Source organism: Coregonus clupeaformis, chromosome 17 (assembly GCF_020615455.1).
Source record: "Coregonus clupeaformis isolate EN_2021a chromosome 17, ASM2061545v1, whole genome shotgun sequence".
In the NCBI taxonomy this organism is placed as follows: domain Eukaryota; kingdom Metazoa; phylum Chordata; class Actinopteri; order Salmoniformes; family Salmonidae; genus Coregonus; species Coregonus clupeaformis.
Genome location: NC_059208.1, coordinates 24,812,316 through 24,829,971, shown reverse-complemented (window position 1 = coordinate 24,829,971; position 17,656 = coordinate 24,812,316). Strand labels below are relative to the sequence as shown.

The window sequence follows — 17,656 nt, the reverse complement described above, 5'->3', positions numbered from 1 at the left end:
TGGCACCTGTTTGAACTTGTTATCAGTATAAAAGACACCTGTCCACAACCTCAAACAGTCACACTCCAAACTCCACTATGGCCAAGACCAAATAGCTGTCAAAGGACACCAGAAACAAAAGTGTAGACCTGCACCAGGCTGGGAAGACTGAATCTGCAATAGGTAAGCAGCTTGGTTTGAAGAAATCAACTGTGGGAGCAATTATTAGGAAATGGAAGACATACAAGACCACTGATAATCTCCCTCGATCTGGGGCTCCACGCAAGATCTCACCCCGTGGGGTCAAAATGATCACAAGAACGGTGAGCAAAAATCCCAGAACCACACGGGGGGACCTAGTGAATGACCTGCAGAGAGCTGGGACCAAAGTAACAAAACCTACCATCAGTAACACACTACGCCGCCAGGGACTCAAATCCTGCAGTGCCAGACGTGTCCACCTGCTTAAGCCAGTACATGTCCAGGCCCGTCTGAATTTTGCTAGAGTGCATTTGGATGATCCAGAAGAGAATTGGGAGAATGTCATATGGTCAGATGAAACCAAAATATAACTTTTTGGTAAAAACTCAACTCGTCGTTTTTGGAGGACAAAGCATGCTGAGTTGCATCCAAAGAACTCCATACCTACTGTGAAGCATGGGGGTGGAAACATCATGCTTTGGGGCTGTTTTTCTGCAAAGGGACCAGGACGACTGATCCGTGTAAAGGAAAGAATGAATGGGGCCATGTATCGTGAGATTTTGAGTGAAAACCTCCTTCCATCAGCAAGGGCATTGAAGATGAAACGTGGCTGGGTCTTTCAGCATGACAATGATCCCAAACACACCGCCCGGGCAACGAAGGAGTGGCTTCGTAAGAAGCATTTCAAGGTCCTGGAGTGGCCTAGCCAGTCTCCAGATCTCAACCCCATAGAAAATCTTTGGAGGGAGTTGAAAGTCCGTGTTGCCCAGCGACAGCCCCAAAACATCACTGCTCTAGAGGAGATCTGCATGGAGGAATGGGCCAAAATACCAGCAACAGTGTGTGAAAACCTTGTGAAGACTTACAGAAAACGTTTGACCTGTGTCATTGCCAACAAAGGGTATATAACAAAGTATTGAGAAACTTTTGTTATTGACCAAATACTTATTTTCCACGATAATTTGCAAATAAATTCATTAAAAATCCTACAATGTGATTTTCTGGATTTTATTTTCTCATATTGTCTGTCATAGTTGACGTGCACCTATGATGAAATTTACAGGCCTCTCTCATCTTTTTAAGTGGGAGAACTTGCACAATTGGTGGCTGACTAAATACTTTTTTTCCCCACTGTAGGCTCTTTAGCCTGGAATGATAAAACATTTTCTACTTGAGAGTTATGCTGCTGCAAGTATGCGGCTGTTAGCACAAAAAAATCTACCTGAGAACATTTTATTTCTCTTAACTAATCTGTGAGTCTTGATGTGGACATTTGGCCACAACAAGACAGCAAATCCTTTTGGAAATATGCAACAACAAAAGGCTTAATATATGGGATAAACAGCAAGAAAGTTGTTAAGATAACAACGTAATGAGTTATTCCAAAGTCAAGCACATCTCCTATTGGGCCTGGCATCTTTAATGAAGTGTAAATTGATAATAAATTAAGTGTCAGAGAGGAGCGGACCAAAACCATAGCTGTCATTTGCCAGTGATGAAAGACTTAATTATGTAAACCTATTTCCTTCTAGTGAGCTAAGAGGATGCCAGGGGGTCAGTGGAGCTCCTCTCTACACCACACACAATACTGGAACAGAGCAGCAGCCTGCTAACAACAAAAGAGAGCAGAGAGAAACAGGAAATAACCTGCCCTGAAGCTAAGATAACGCTAGCTAGCACGTTAAAACTGAGGCAGTGCACTAAAGCGGAACAGCCTTTTGCTCTGGCTGAAGCTACTGTACTTATCTTAACAGGCTCTACCACGGCTAAAATACAGCTAGTAAATTTAGACTTGAGCACTGGGCTAGGCAACTGTCAACAGCTGAAATTGTGTGGGTCAATTTCCAATTAAATCATTGCTAATGCTAACAGGAGCAACCATTTGCTAAATGTGATACAACACTGCCAATTATCACCCTAAAACCATTGTGATAATAGTAATGGAGGAATGTATATGAGCTGAGATTAAAGACAACAAAAAGTTCAGTCGGTTACATGCAAGAAGGGTACGTCACCGTGGCTAAAAACAACTCTAGCATGTTTCAGACTTACCTCAGTGCTAATGCTACCAAGGCTATTATTCCATCTCTCTCAGCCAAGAAAGTTTATGAGAGTGGAAAAACTGGACTCAAATGTATGTTGAAAGAGAATACTAGAGACATTGGCCCAACTTTATGTAATGCGGAATAAGGTGTGAGACAATCAATAAAAGTCACAAGTCAATGAAAACAGATACAGTGGAGTAGGCCCTATAACTCAATAGAAGGCTTGTTTGCACAGTACAGTTGTCTGGCTGGCTGTCCAAAAGCCGTGTTTGTTTAATCACAGCACATGAGACCCTACATACCTTTCGGTGTATAAATTCGTACCATAAGCTGTATCGATCTTTGTGCACAGTGTCTCCGTCTGTTTAAACAGTGGAGTAAGGAGGGAATATGATGTTTCCGTTTCAGTCGACTCTCTCTGACTCCTCTGTTTACAGTTCACTAGAGCACAGATTGTCAGTCACTCTGCCAAGGACAAGAGTCAAGATCCCATTAGAAAATGGCATGAGTCACTTGGGGAGTCTGTCAGTAAAAGCTAACTGCTGTCATATCTCATACCTGCAAGAAAACCCTTCCACGGAAAACCCCAAAGATCCACAATTTTGCTGCATAGAGAGACTTAAATTTAGCCTTCGGCTACACTTGGATAAGCTAGGTGAATGTGCATATAAATCGGTCATTTAAATCCACTTTAAACAGATCTCAATTTGACAACGTGGGGTATATATCCACCAAAGAGAGAAATGCAAGTGATAAAGGAGTGGCATTTTATTCAGCGGAGGCTTTATAAACGTTTAGCAGGAGACAGGGTTGCCGGGCAGAGGTCAGAGGTCAGCCAGTAATGGAGTAATATAGATAGTGCACTGTGTAGACAGGAGGTCTCTACTCTCCCACTCAACCCACTCATATCCTCCTGACTAAACTGTGGTTTGATGAAATCCATGTGGTTGGACAACTCAATTTATTTCCATGACAGCATAGTTTTCCTCTCAAAAGATTACCTCAACAATATAGTATTGTTTGGCTGTCCAATACAGTAGTCTGGCGAGTGATTATGTGAATTAGCTAATCAGGAAGATTATCCATAATGCTCCGGAAGGAGTTTACAGTAAAGTATTATTTGAGGACAGAAGAGTGAATGAGATTGGCTCTTCATGGATGTTTTGATCTACAGGGTTTTGGTGACAGGGTACAAACAGTAGGGCTTTAGCGTTGTGTAATCTCTCTAGGGATGCATATACCTCCACTTCTAATCACACACACACACTATCTCTCTCTCTCTCTTTCTCTCTCCCCAACACCTCCATGTTGGCCCTTTGCCACCTCATCCAACTGCAGGTCTGTAATAACTCCCCCGTGTAGGTGTGTGCTCCACTGTCATCACTCTAAATCACATTTAGCAGCAGACCGCCTTCATAAAAGGACATGTTTGTCTCATTGATTATATACTAGACCTATAGGCTGTGGCTTAAATAAAAAATAAATATGCCATTTAGCAGACGCTTTTATCCAAAGCGACTTACAATCATGCATGCATACATTTTTGTGTATGGGTGGTCCCGGGGATCGAACCCACTACCTTGGCGTTACAAGCGCCGTGCTCTACCAGCTGAGCTACAGAGGACCACCTGAGCTACAGAGGACCACACAGGCTTCACAAGCATACATCCTTAGTGAGAATACTGTGCAAACAGTACCATCTGCACATTATAGAACAGGTCTTTACCGATGATGACACTTCAGATGATAGATGCCTTTATTAGTAATAAGATAAGAAGTGTCCTTAGTTACAACCCTAAACAGATCAGGTCACCACCGATGACGAAGCCTCTATCAACTCTTATTGGCTGTGTTTACACAGACAGCTCAATTCTGATATTTTTTTTTCAATATTTGGTCTTTTGACCAATCACATCTGATCTTTTCACATCAGATCTTTTTTCAGAGCCCAATATAACATTAATGTGCAATTGAAAAGTGACTTATTCTTACATTGGTTCAAAATACCGCCTTCAACAAGGCAAAAGGAAGTGTCCTCTCCAGCTGTGGATTAAGAAGGACAGCTGTCAGTTGGTATGATCACATATCTTCCCTTGAGCTACGCTATTCTGGTGAGAAGACATGCTAAATGTTACAGCACATTAACTAGAGCTTCCGAAAGGATTGAATGAAATTAGCAGAACATAATAAAAAATAGAAAAAATATCAGAATTGGGCTGCCTGTGTAAACGCAGACATTGAGACTGACTGAGAGGTAACATAATAGAACATTTAATGGAAAACATCATCAACACCAAGTTACAGTACAATACTGCAGAGAGAGAGAGAGAGAGAGAGAGAGGGGTGGCTTGGAGTCATCAGCAGCCTTTCTATAATCATCAGAAGTGTAGCTAAAGATGCTCAGCTAAACTGCAGCTCCAGTGCAATGTGACTCATGCCTGATAAACCCAACTGAAATACAGTGGAAAATGCCAGTAATTGCCTGCTGATGTCCAGAAGAGTTTTCTCACTATTAATAAACACACAGTCAAATGTGAATTAAGTTGCTGGGAATTTCCACGTACATGATTTGAAGTGTTATGGTCCAAATCAATAACAATTGGCTTCAGATTTACATGGTGAGGAGATAAGATGCATAGCCATGACTAGTTATGGGGAAAACCATCAATATCCTTTATAGGTAACTGCAGTAATCGCATCACCCTTCATCCCTGTTTTATCACTACCTGGGTAGTCCTACAGTATATGTAAATATACCTCAAACAGTTTCCAATGTATCAAGTTTCTGGTTGAGCCATATTTTCGCACCATACTCCCACTTGTGGTTTTGCTAGCAAAACCTTGGCTTGCCTCAGTGTCATGTGTGCAGAGCATTGAATGCGGGGCCGTGTCAGTGCAGCCCACTCACTGCTGGCACACGTCTGGTCTGTTTGAAGTGATCCCCACAGGGTCCAGTCAACAAACACCTATATTGGTACCATTCTGTCCACCATGGTGGAACACAAACACACTGAGGAGGATGTGTATCTAGTCAAGTCTATTTGATTGGGCAGTATGTTTCTGTGCCACAGGGAGCACATAACCCATAGACACTTTGATAGGTATTACTATCAATACAGGTGTGTAGGCCATACTCATTTCCAGTGTACACATTAAGCGAGAGACCACATTAACGTTCTTGTGAGTCTCTTTTTTGCTTTCTATAATTTCCTCAATACCAGAAAGCTTGTTAGTGAGGGGGTAGCAAACAACATGGAATACAAATATCTCAACATTTGTTTGTAACAGACTAACTGTAATGGAAATATATGTCCCTCTAGAGACTAAATATTGAACTAAATGAGGAACCAATGGTTCAGAACAAAAGATCCTATGAATATACTGTAGAATGCTCCTGAATGTATGAAATGAAGTAAATATGTTTAAATTGGTTCCCCTTGGAGTGGGTGAAGTGCCACTCTAAAAGGCCAGAGGTTAAACCAATACCATTTCACTTCATCTAATTCTAAGCGAAAGTTGCATGAGTTGCAGTTTTGAGAATACCCTACAACGTGATAGACTAGACAGAGTCTGTCTAGGTAATAAAGTCATTGAATTGCCTTCAAGGAATAAGTCTAGGTAGACAATCGAGTGCTCTGTTGAGGTAAGGCAGACAGGTAGAGAGCCTTGGGACTCCCCTGAAAACATACTTACAAGCTTGTACGCACTCACACACACACCATTTTATTTAACATCAATCTACCACAAACTGCAAATAAAGAAGAGAAAAAAATATCATTTTTAAAAAGAAAGTGGTGCAAAATTGGAGAGGTTGAGGTGAGGTTATTACAGTATCTTTCAAAATATGATCTACTTAGGCAGCTAAGTTTTACTTCAGTTCCTTTTTCTCTCTCCCCGTTATTCAGATATCTGCTGCTCTGGTCGGAGCGTCCAGGGGTGGCCTGGGCTGGTCGAAACATCCATCAGTTACTGGCTGCTCTGGTCTGAGCGTGCAGGGGTGGCCTGGGCTGGTCGAAACATCCATCAGTTACTGGCTGCTCTGGTCGGAGCGTCCAGGGGTGGCCTGGGCTGGTCGAAACATCCATCAGTTACTGGCTGCTCTGGTCGGAGCGTCCAGGGGTGGCCTGGACCGATCGAAACACCCATCCATTATTCATGCTGGTTTTCTGGGCACGAGGACAGAGGTGCAGTGGCCAAGTCATCCCTCAGTGATGATGTATGGGCGTGAGGTTACAAACTAGCACCAACAGGACCAATGTATTCATCCAATGTATTCAGCTTGGTCAAATGTATTCAGCTAACAGTAGTCTACAACGATGTGGGCGATATACCTGGAAAGAGTCCCAGAGGAAATGTCTCTCTTTATTCGATTACAACGTGTCCCTGCTGCTTGAACACTGCACAGGCTGGACACTCCTGGGTTGGGCATAACAGGGTGGAGGTATACCTGGGAGAGGGTGATGAGAGGCTGTTCAGCAGGAGCAGCAAACAGAGAGGAGACAATATCTATTTATTTAGCTGTTCTTTTCTGTCCAGCTCCAGTGCCATGTTTGGATGTGCCTAAACACTCCTTTCATGGCTCATACAGTAGCTCCACCCACCCAGACAGTTTGCATGGCTCTGCAGAGAGCGTCACGTCATCATTGTCATCATTGTCATCATTCCCTGGGTGGAACCCCTCAGTGTGCGTAGTCACCCTGGGCTCACTACAGCAGTTAGCAACACCATGTCAAACAGCATGTCATCACAGCATCCATTTTAGTTCCCTACACTGCTATATGGATATTCAAATAAAAAACTGCTGTGGATGCATTCCCAGTGCCTATAATGAAAAAGTTGATTATAAGCATGTGTGGCAGTTGCCCTTGCTACAGAATAGTTGAATATACAAAATATTGTTCTATTTGAGAGGGCTTCTTCGTGTCAGTTTTGAGAGGCAACGAGGGAATGAAATGGGTGATATATGCAGAGGGAGACAACTCAATGAGCTTGTTATACCCCTCAATGATGTAATGGTCCGTAGGTTTTAACAGTCCAGTATTTGAATTTGATGTTGGTGGTATCCATGTCAAGGGGAACTACTTTGTACCACCCCTGTCCATCTTTAAACTGAGGCTCTGATTCTCTAATAGAAGCTATTGGTATTTGATTATACAGTTGAAGTCTGAAGTTTACATACACCTTAGCCAAATACATTTAAACTCAGTTTTTCACAATTCCTGACATTTAATCCTAGTACAATTTCCCTGTCTTAGGTCAGTTAGGATCACTACTTTATTTTAAGAATGTGAAATGTCAGAATAATAGTAGAGAGAATTATTTATTTCAGCTTTTCTTTCTTTCATCACATTCCCAGTGGGTCAGAAGTTTACATACACTCAATTAGTATTTGGTAGCATTGCATTTAAATTGTTTAACTTGGGTCAAACGTTTCGGCTAGCCTTCCACAAGCTTCCCACAATAAGTTGGGTGAATTTTGGCCCATTCCTCCTGACAGAGCTGGTGTAACTGAGTCAGGTCTGTAGGCCTCCTTGCTTGCACAAGCTTTTTCAGTTCTGCCCACAAATGTTCTATAGGATTGAGGTCAGGGCCACTCCAATACCTTGACTTTGTTGTCCTTAAGCCATTTTGCCACAACTTTAGAAGTATGCTTGGGGTCATTGTCCATTTGGAAGACCCATTTGCGACCAAGCTTTAACTTCCTGACTGATGTCTTGAGATGTTGCTTCAATATATCCACATAATTTTCCTTCCTCATGATGCCATCTATTTTGTGAAGTGCACCAAAGTCCCTCCTGCAGCAAAGCACCCCCACAGCATGATGCTGCCACCCCCGTGCTTTACGGTTGGGATGGTATTCTTCGGCTTGCAAGTACCCCCTTTTTCATGCAAACATAACGATGGTCATTATGGCCAAACAGTTATATTTTTGTTTCATCAGACCAGAGGACATTTCTCCAAAAAGTACCATCTTTGTCACCATGTGCAGTTGCAAACCGTAGTCTGTCTTTTTTTATGGCGGTTTTGGAGCAGTGGCTTCTTCCTTGCTGAGCGGCCTTTCAGGTTATGTCGATATAGGACTTGTTTTACTGTGGATATACAGTGGGGAAAAAATGTATTTAGTCAGCCACCAATTGTGCAAGTTCTCCCACTTAAAAAGATGAGAGAGGCCTGTAATTTTCATCATAGGTACACGTCAACTATGACAGACAAATGAGAAAAGAAAATCCAGAAAATCACATTGTAGGATTTTTTTATGAATTTATTTGCAAATTATGGTGGAAAATAAGTATTTGGTCAATAACAAAAGTTTCTCAATACTTTGTTATATACCCTTTGTTGGCAATGACACAGGTCAAACGTTTTCTGTAAGTCTTCACAAGGTTTTCACACACTGTTGCTGGTATTTTGGCCCATTCCTACATGCAGATCTCCTCTAGAGCAGTGATGTTTTGGGGCTGTCGCTGGGCAACACGGACTTTCAACTCCCTCCAAAGATTTTCTATAGGGTTGAGATCTGGAGACTGGCTAGGCCACTCCAGGACCTTGAAATGCTTCTTACGAAGCCACTCCTTCGTTGCCCGGGCGGTGTGTTTGGGATCATTGTCATGCTGAAAGACCCAGCCACGTTTCATCTTCAATGCCCTTGCTGATGGAAGGAGGTTTTCACTCAAGATCTCACGATACATGGCCCCATTCATTCTTTCCTTTACACGGATCAGTCGTCCTGGTCCCTTTGCAGAAAAACAGCCCCAATGCATGATGTTTCCACCCCCATGCTTCACAGTAGGTATGGTGTTCTTTGGATGCAACTCAGCATTCTTTGTCCTCCAAACACGACGAGTTGAGTTTTTACCAAAAAGTTATATTTTGGTTTCATCTGACCATATGACATTCTCCCAATCCTCTTCTGGATCATCCAAATGCACTCTAGCAAACTTCAGACGGGCCTGGACATGTACTGGCTTAAGCAGGGGGACACGTCTGGCACTGTAGGATTTGAGTCCCTGGCGGCGTAGTGTGTTACTGATGGTAGGCTTTGTTACTTTGGTCCCAGCTCTCTGCAGGTCATTCACTAGGTCCCCCGTGTGGTTCTGGGATTTTTGCTCACCGTTCTTGTGATCATTTTGACCCCACGGGGTGAGATCTTGCGTGGAGCCCCAGATCGAGGGAGATTATCAGTGGTCTTGTATGTCTTCCATTTCCTAATAATTGCTCCCACAGTTGATTTCTTCAAACCAAGCTGCTTACCTATTGCAGATTCAGTCTTCCCAGCCTGGTGCAGGTCTACAATTTTGTTTCTGGTGTCCATTGACAGCTCTTTGGTCTTGGCCATAGTGGAGTTTGGAGTGTGACTGTTTGAGGTTGTGGACAGGTGACTTTTATACTGATAACAAGTTCAAACAGGTGCCATTAATACAGGTAACGAGTGGAGGACAGAGGAGCCTCTTAAAGAAGAAGTTACAGGTCTGTGAGAGCCAGAAATCTTGCTTGTTTGTAGGTGACCAAATACTTATTTTCCACCATAATTTGCAAATAAATTCATTAAAAATCCTACAATGTGATTTTCTGGATTTTATTTTCTCAATTTGTCTGTCATAGTTGACGTGTACCTATGATGTAAATTACAGGCCTCTCTCATCTTTTTAAGTGGGAGAACTTGCACAATTGGTGGCTGACTAAATACTTTTTTCCCCCACTGTAGATACTTTTGTACCTGTTTCCTCCAGCATCTTCACAAGGTCCTTTGCTGTTGTTCTCGGATTGATTTGCACTTTTCGCACCAAAGTACGTTCATCTTTAGGAGACAGAACGCGTCTCCTTCCTGAGCGGTATGACGGCTGCGTGGTCCCATGGTGTTTATACTTGCGTACTATTGTTTGTACAGATTAACGTGGTACCTTCAGGCGTTTGGAAATTGCTCCCAAGGATGAACCAGACTTGTGGAGGTCTACCATTTTTTTCTGAGGTCTTGGCTGATTTCTTTTGATTTTCCCATGATGTCAAGCAAAGAGGCACTGAGTTTGAAGGTAGGCCTTGAAATACATCCACAGGTACACCTCCAATTGACTCAAATGATGTCAATTAGCCTATCAGAAGCTTCCAAAGCCATGACATCATTTTCTGGAATTTTCCAAGCTGTTTAAAGGCACAGTCAACTTAGTCTATGTAAACTTCTGACCCACTGGAATTGTGATACAGGGAATTATAAATGAAATAATCTCTCTCTAAACAATTGTTGGAAAAATTACTTGTGTCATGCACAAAGTAGATGTCCTAACCGACTTGCCAAAACTATAGTTTGTTAACAAGAAATTTGTGGAGTGGTTGAAAAACGAGTTTTAATGACTCCAACCTAAGTGTATGTAAACTTCTGACTTCAACTGTACCTACTGTAATGCCTGAGTGGTAATGCCTACGTATGAAATGATAGATATGTAGAGGGTTTTTACAATTTTCATGGTGGTTTCATGACTCATAACAACGTTGTAGTCAATCTACTGTTTCAAATGTAGCAGCAGGTGCAGATGCCAACACAACAATGCCAGGCTTTGAACTGAAATATGAGAAGATCGTGACTATGTGTGCTGGATGTGACAATTGTGAAAGCTTGGTGAGGAAAGTATGAAACGTCCTTGCTGGAAAAAAGGGAATCTTACAAACAGGAAATTGAACACTGCAGTGAAATACCAGAGAGGAGAAGGTAATTTCTCTAACAGAACCCAAGAATATACTGCAGGGATTATAGGAGGAGAAGATTATGATGCTGGGGACTGGGGAACTCTCTATGCAGATATCCTCACCACTGCATTCTGTAGAAACTGTGGCAAGCTCTCCATGCTCAGTATTATGCATTGGTTTAATACCATATTTTGTTGTTGGACTGTTACGAATTTAGCCAATGTGAAGCGTTTGAAATTGCTACTATACATCTACATGGTTTGCTCTTGTTTCCTACTGCGTGCACTGAGGCTATTTGTTTCGCTATTGTGCAGCAACACTTTTGGTTTACAGTTGGTTTACAGTTTGGTTTACAACATTACGTTCCTCTGAGGTAGATACCCCTTATTGCAGATTAAAAGCAAATGTGCTGTCAGTGGAAGACTGATGGTAATGTGCTTTGAGAACTCAGTCGAGAGGCAGAAAAAGGGCATTGATTATCTCTCAGTAGTACAGTAAATCTATAAGAGAGTAGAAATGTAAAACACAGAAGTATGTATCTAACCGATGGCCTGTGTTTCTGGGTTGCTAGGTGGTGATTTAGCAGCACCTGCATTGATCAAGATATCTCAACGATATGTATTGGATACTGGTGCATGAGAATGAGTTGAATGTCTGTGTTGCTGGTCCACAGGCTATTTCAGCCTGTTTTAGGATGTGTTATGGTAATGCAGTAAGCTCCAGTGCTTACAGCGCTCACAGCCACCGCAGAATCAAGTTGTAACTTGTGACAAGGCTAATCTTTGAGGACAGCCCAGAGCACACCCTAATCAGCAGAGATAGCAGGCAGAAAATAAGAACACTAAACAGTCAAGCTCCCTTCCCTGTCGTCTTGCTCCCTTCCCTGTCATCTGGGTAACTGTGGAGGCTGGAGCTGCTGTCTCATATCCATGATACTCTCCCTCTTCAATGGATAACCTCCATTTAAATTGTTATTGTACGATTAGACCAACGTACCCTTAGTATAGCCACCCAGAGCTTGATCCATAGCCCCTTGTGTCTCAATACTTCCCCAGTTTGTCAAACTTGATGATTGTACTTCTGTGCCACATCACTGCTCAAGGAGACCAAACAGCCACTGTATTTAATGAATACTAACTTTAACGCCACTTTAGAAATGGCTCATCTGGCCTCAACGGGTTGTTGAACAAGCACAAACAACAGAGGGAGTAATATCAAAACTCCAATGAAGATTATGCATTGAAGAGGAATGTATCATCATGGGCATGACTGTAGCTGTTACCAACCTGAGCTGCCATGCCATTCTCAATGTATTCTGTTTTACCCTGTACTCTACAGTACACACACCTTTCAGAAGTAATCTCTCAAGGTTACACTACAATGAGTACTGCAGCATCAGAAGAATAGTAAATCAGCCAAGAGACTGACAGAGGAATTACTGCAAGGTTAGAGAAAAACATACATTTATATATCCAAGTCACCAACAGGCTTTGCAATCAGCTACAGCAGGACTTGATTGCCAACAAGAATAACAAATGAAAGGGAGGGTAGTAAATACTGTGTCACTATTTGGCATGCACTGTAATCCAATCCATAGATTCGATTATTAACTGATGTAAATCACAAAGCATCTGCCAATCACATTTTAATCTTAATAAATAGTGTGTTAATCAACTAAAATTAAAATTAATAGGCTATCATTCTATTGGTAAAGGCCATGTTGTAGTTAATCATATCCAAGGTGAGAACACATGGACATTGTAACAACATTCTATGGCTATAGCCTAGTAAACAAAATGTGACAGTGATTGTGAATAAAGGGATTGTAGAAGCGATAGCTGTCAATTGTTGTACAATTATTTTACAATCAGATCGAATATTTTTTCCAGAAGGCCCTTTCTATCAGGTCAACGTGTCCATCAGTAACCGTAGCCTATCCATTCATAGACGCTTGGACAACCCCACATTGCCTTCAAACATCGACCGTATAGACCTATGTGTCATGTTTTTTAATGGCAAGGTCATTGTAGCAGAACTAACGCGACACTGCAATGACATAGAAAAAAAGAAAAAAAGATTTCGTAAATTCGTTTAGTTCTAAGCACGATTCGTTCATCTTCAGGTTCACAGAGCGCAAGGTCATTTATCGCGTTCTACGCGTAATGAATAGGACGCAGCCGTTTATGCCGCTTATCTTAAAAATAAAAATAAACAGTCTACATATCGCCAATGTTAAAAACATTAACTGATGCTCAACAGTGTGTGTAGCCTATACCTTAAGGTTCAGAGTGAATATATCCAATCATCAAATCAAATTCAAGCAGTCCAGACTGGTGAAGGGGCGAGGCGATAAGGTGAGTCATTATCTAAATCAAAGCCAATTAACCATAAACTAAACTATGGAAGAGTCTTCACCACTGTACGTAAATGTACTGTAGCCTATATTTAGCCAGGTTATGCCATGCTTGAGAAGAACTCAGCTTTCAATAGTAATAATGCCAACGACGTGATGACACAGCGATGGAGCAGGGATTCAGGTTTACATTATTACGCACGAGAACCCCGGGCAAATTTGGTGGATTTAGAAATGCTTTTCGTTCTTTGGAGATATGTTGTTTTTGTTGTCGAAACAGATGTATATCATTTGTATTTTACCCACCGACGTTGATTTCTCCTCTGGCTCTTTCACTAACAGGCTATTTAGGGATGGGGTGCGGGGTCATTTTCTATCGGTTGTGCGTTCTTGCTGTGGAAAACTATTGACTAGGCTATTTAACACAATTATTGCAATACTACCCTAAATGCTCTTGATAAACATCGAGTATGACGAAATATGCGGGAAATAAATGTAACCGAGACTTATAATCTTCCTTACCTTTGGTAGAGAAGGTTGGCGTTTTTCCAGTTGACCTTAACTGTATTTATTTCTTAAGGTTGTCACCGTGTTAAAAAAAAAATCAAAAGGTGTTAAATCCGGTCTGTGAAAATTGTTCTGTGGTCACCTACCCAGTTTAGAATACAACCTAACCCTGTTATGTGCACAAGGCTGACGTAGTACGAAAGCCCTACCCTACCACACAGCATCCTTCTTGGAGCACCCCCCTCCTCTCTTCACATCCATCCCTCTCCGCTCGCGTACACCATTCTCTTCGGAGAGGGGGTTCCGCTTTTGCTTCAGTGTGGACGTTAGAATGTCAATGGAGCCGTATGCTGTTTGTGATGTGACATTCATTAATTCTTCAAACCACGGGAGCATTTGAAGACATATCTGGCTATATGATATAAGGTATCTTAAGGGGATTTTCGTTTTTATAGACACTATAGATTTCTGCCCAAACTGATATGGATTCGACTGTCATTTTTGCCATACTCACCAAATTGTTGGTGCAATGAGCTGTGCACGAGATGCCTCTTCCTACACGTGCTGGAGCTCGTGCCTTTAATTGGCCATGAAAAATGATACTGTTTGACATTGATTTGGATGACTCAAGTGTTGTTTTGAATTAAAGCAGCACTGGCTTGAATTAAAATGTGTAAATCTTGTGCAGAACTGTACTTTTGGGTATCTATTTTGGGTATCATCTTGAATACTCATTAGGCTATCAGTATCAACTTTAAATGAATAGATCTGCAATAAAATACTGATAAATCATTTGGGAGAAGTAAAAGGTGTAAAATCTTTCGAAAAGGTAATGCTGTAAATTCATTGAGTAAACTGAGACTGAGAAACCTTACCACTGTCTTTGCAAACCATAAGCTGTAACACCAAAATAGACTAACATACACTAACAAACGGTACACTGCACCATACATCTAAACCTAATAGGCCTACCTATTGCCATGCCAACTGCAAACCCTCTCCATCATGATCTCATCAGACCAGATGAGTCCCTGGCCTTTAGCTTCAGGCCTTACTATAGTCGCCAGCCACAGTCTATTTCAGAGATGGCCAGCTGCCATTTGGACAGGTCCTACAGGCTGGTATCTATTGACCACAACAGTCCTACTCCTATCTTTTCACCAATCTCTGCCCTGATTCCACATTAGATAGGCATATACCCTTTCATTCACAAAAAGTGAGAAGAGTGATTGATTGAAGCTGTCAAAGTGACACATCACATGACAGTGATGATGATGGGAACAGGACATCAGGACATCCCATAGTACTTCTGACCTCTGATGCTCTGCACTCAGTCCCAGTGTGCTGCTCAGTGCATGCCTGGCACCATGTTACAATAGCTATATGGCTTCTGCTACACTCTTCCCCCCACCCTGGCTGACATATGGGAGGAGTACAGTGCAAAGCATCACTGTCTTCCAATAATTTCCAGCACGGTTTGTTGGTGAGAGATCTAATTGGTTGGGGTCAAAAGTCGACAGATTAAAGCTGCCTTGTTATTTAATCAGCATTGATGTGAGACATCTGCATTCGAGTTTCGAATGACTTCTCACTCGTAGCGCGATCCAACTTGGAAAGCATACAATTAAGGTCAGAACAGAAGTCAGGAAATGGAACTCTCAGGGTGCTGCGATACCATCCCATAATTCATTAGGGAGGCCATGCTGGTTTTAATGATACACATTAAAAGATGTTTGGGGAAGTTGTGGTGCCTATTGCTACAGTAAACAAAACATGTTTCTATAAGGTTTTATATGATTTTCATGTTATCAAACTGCATGATAACATTACTGTAATGAACAGAGACCAAAATCTTATTTCCGTTACTATCTATAATACTTAAAATAAATTCATATTAATATAATACTATAATCCCTATAATCACTGTATTACTGCAACCACACACAACCCTGAGTAAAATGATAATCCTGTATTGCAGTAGGTGCTTATAATGAGCGAGAAAGGAGGATGAGCCATACTGTATCTCACCTAGACATCATTTCCACAGATGGTCCAGACTCCAGTGGAGGGAGGAGGAGCAACACCTATTCATGCATCACCCTCAGAGGAACCTGTTAGAAAACTGACAGACCTGATGAACACTCCCACACAGCTGCACAAATTGCCCCCAAACCAGTCAGCAGATGGGCTGGCTGGTGTGAGACCCATATAATTGACAGAAAATATTACAATCTTAGCAAACAAATGTGCCTGAAAGTAAACACCGCCCAGACTAGCTAGCATTTCATGAGGCCTACAATAGAATGATCTTCATTGCTATTTGACTATTATTTGCCTGTTATTACATTTAATTTAGAAAAATATAGCACTGCGTCAAATCTTTGTACAATAACAAAAGTGAGCCTAGCCAGTGCTGGTTTACCAAGAACACCTAATAGAATTACAAAGAGATCCAATTTCCTGAGCACAATAATGACATAATGGGCCAATTTTATGATGCATTTCCTTCCCTGCCTTATAACATGACAAAACAGTATGTAGGTGTAATTTCATACTGTATGATGACAATATAAGACAAATAATAGAACACTTGCATCGGAACCACTAATTTTTTTGATGTAAAGGGAAAACCATTGAGTGACTATATAATTAAAAACGTATTGATTGTAGCCCATAGCTGACATTAAAACTCATTGGGCCAGTAGGTCTAGTCAAAGAATGCTAAGGTATGTATCGCCACCCTGTGGCTACCTTGTGAAGTTATGCCTTCATGTAGCGCATCGCCGCATCCTGATGACCCAATATTGCACATGAACACATGAACATGGCCCATAAAGAGAAAACCCCTATGCGCGATTAATTAATTTATTGCTATATGCCGAAACGCCAAGTGTAGCCTATAGACTTTCCATGTATGACAATAAATGATCAACGCCAATAACGTCAACGTCAATATCAACTGTTCCGTTTTCATCGCATTGGTCAATTCCAGTCTACGTCTTGTGGGCTTTTAATCTATCCTGATTACTCCAGCTGCTTCACTTCCTATTCAGTTTATGTTCTCGCGCGCGGTGTATACCTGGTGTTAATGTAACCTACCGTAGGTAGAGGAACAATCAAAAGCAATTGCCATTGTAACGTTATTCATTCTCTCTCGACTGGAACTGGCACAGCGATACTGCTTTGTTATGCTTTTGGATTTGCCTCATTTCCATATTTAGATAGGGTGATTTTAATGACAACAGAGACGGTGTAACATTTTAAATAAGACCGACGCAAAGAGGATGTACCCCAGAAACCAGGTCGATGAAATGTTGGCACTACCATGAGAGGAAACGGTATGGACCTTTTATGGAGAATCTTAGCGGCTCTGAGCTTCGATTGTTTTAAGGATTCGGCGTCTTCACAGAGGTGAGTGTGAGAAAATTCGATCACATTTTCACACGTGCAATGACCATAATTATTTGTTTAATATTGTATAATATCCCACATTTTTTATGCCATTATATATTACACTGAACAAAAATGTAAACTCAACATGCAACAATTTCAAAGATTTTACTAAGTTACAGTTCATAAAAGGAAATAAGTCAATTGAAAAAAATGGATTTCACATGAATGGGAATACATATATGCATCTGATGCTCACAGATACCTTCAGAAAAAGGTAGGGGAGTGGATCAGAAACCAGTGTCTGGTGTGACCCCCATTTGCCTCATGCATTTGACACATCTCCTTCGCATAAAGTTGATCAGGCTGTTGATTGTGGCCTGTGAAATGTTGTCCCACTCCTCTTCAATGGCTTTGCAAAGTTGCTGGATATTGGTGGGAACTGGAACACGCTGTCGTACACGTCGATCCAGAGCATCCCAAACATGCTCAATGGGTG

At 41.6% G+C, this 17,656-nt stretch overlaps 1 protein-coding gene across 1 annotated transcript in view; it reads right to left on the bottom strand.

The window, feature by feature from the left end:
• The window catches only part of sv2a (synaptic vesicle glycoprotein 2A), a 50,478-nt gene extending 36,341 nt beyond the window's left edge, over positions 1 to 14,137 (bottom strand). Inside the window, exon 1 of the mRNA XM_041852793.2 lies at positions 13,783 to 14,137. The gene's annotated coding sequence lies outside the window, so the exon portion shown is untranslated. The remainder of the gene's footprint in view (positions 1 to 13,782) is intronic.
• Between the last annotated feature and the right edge of the window lie 3,519 nt (positions 14,138 to 17,656).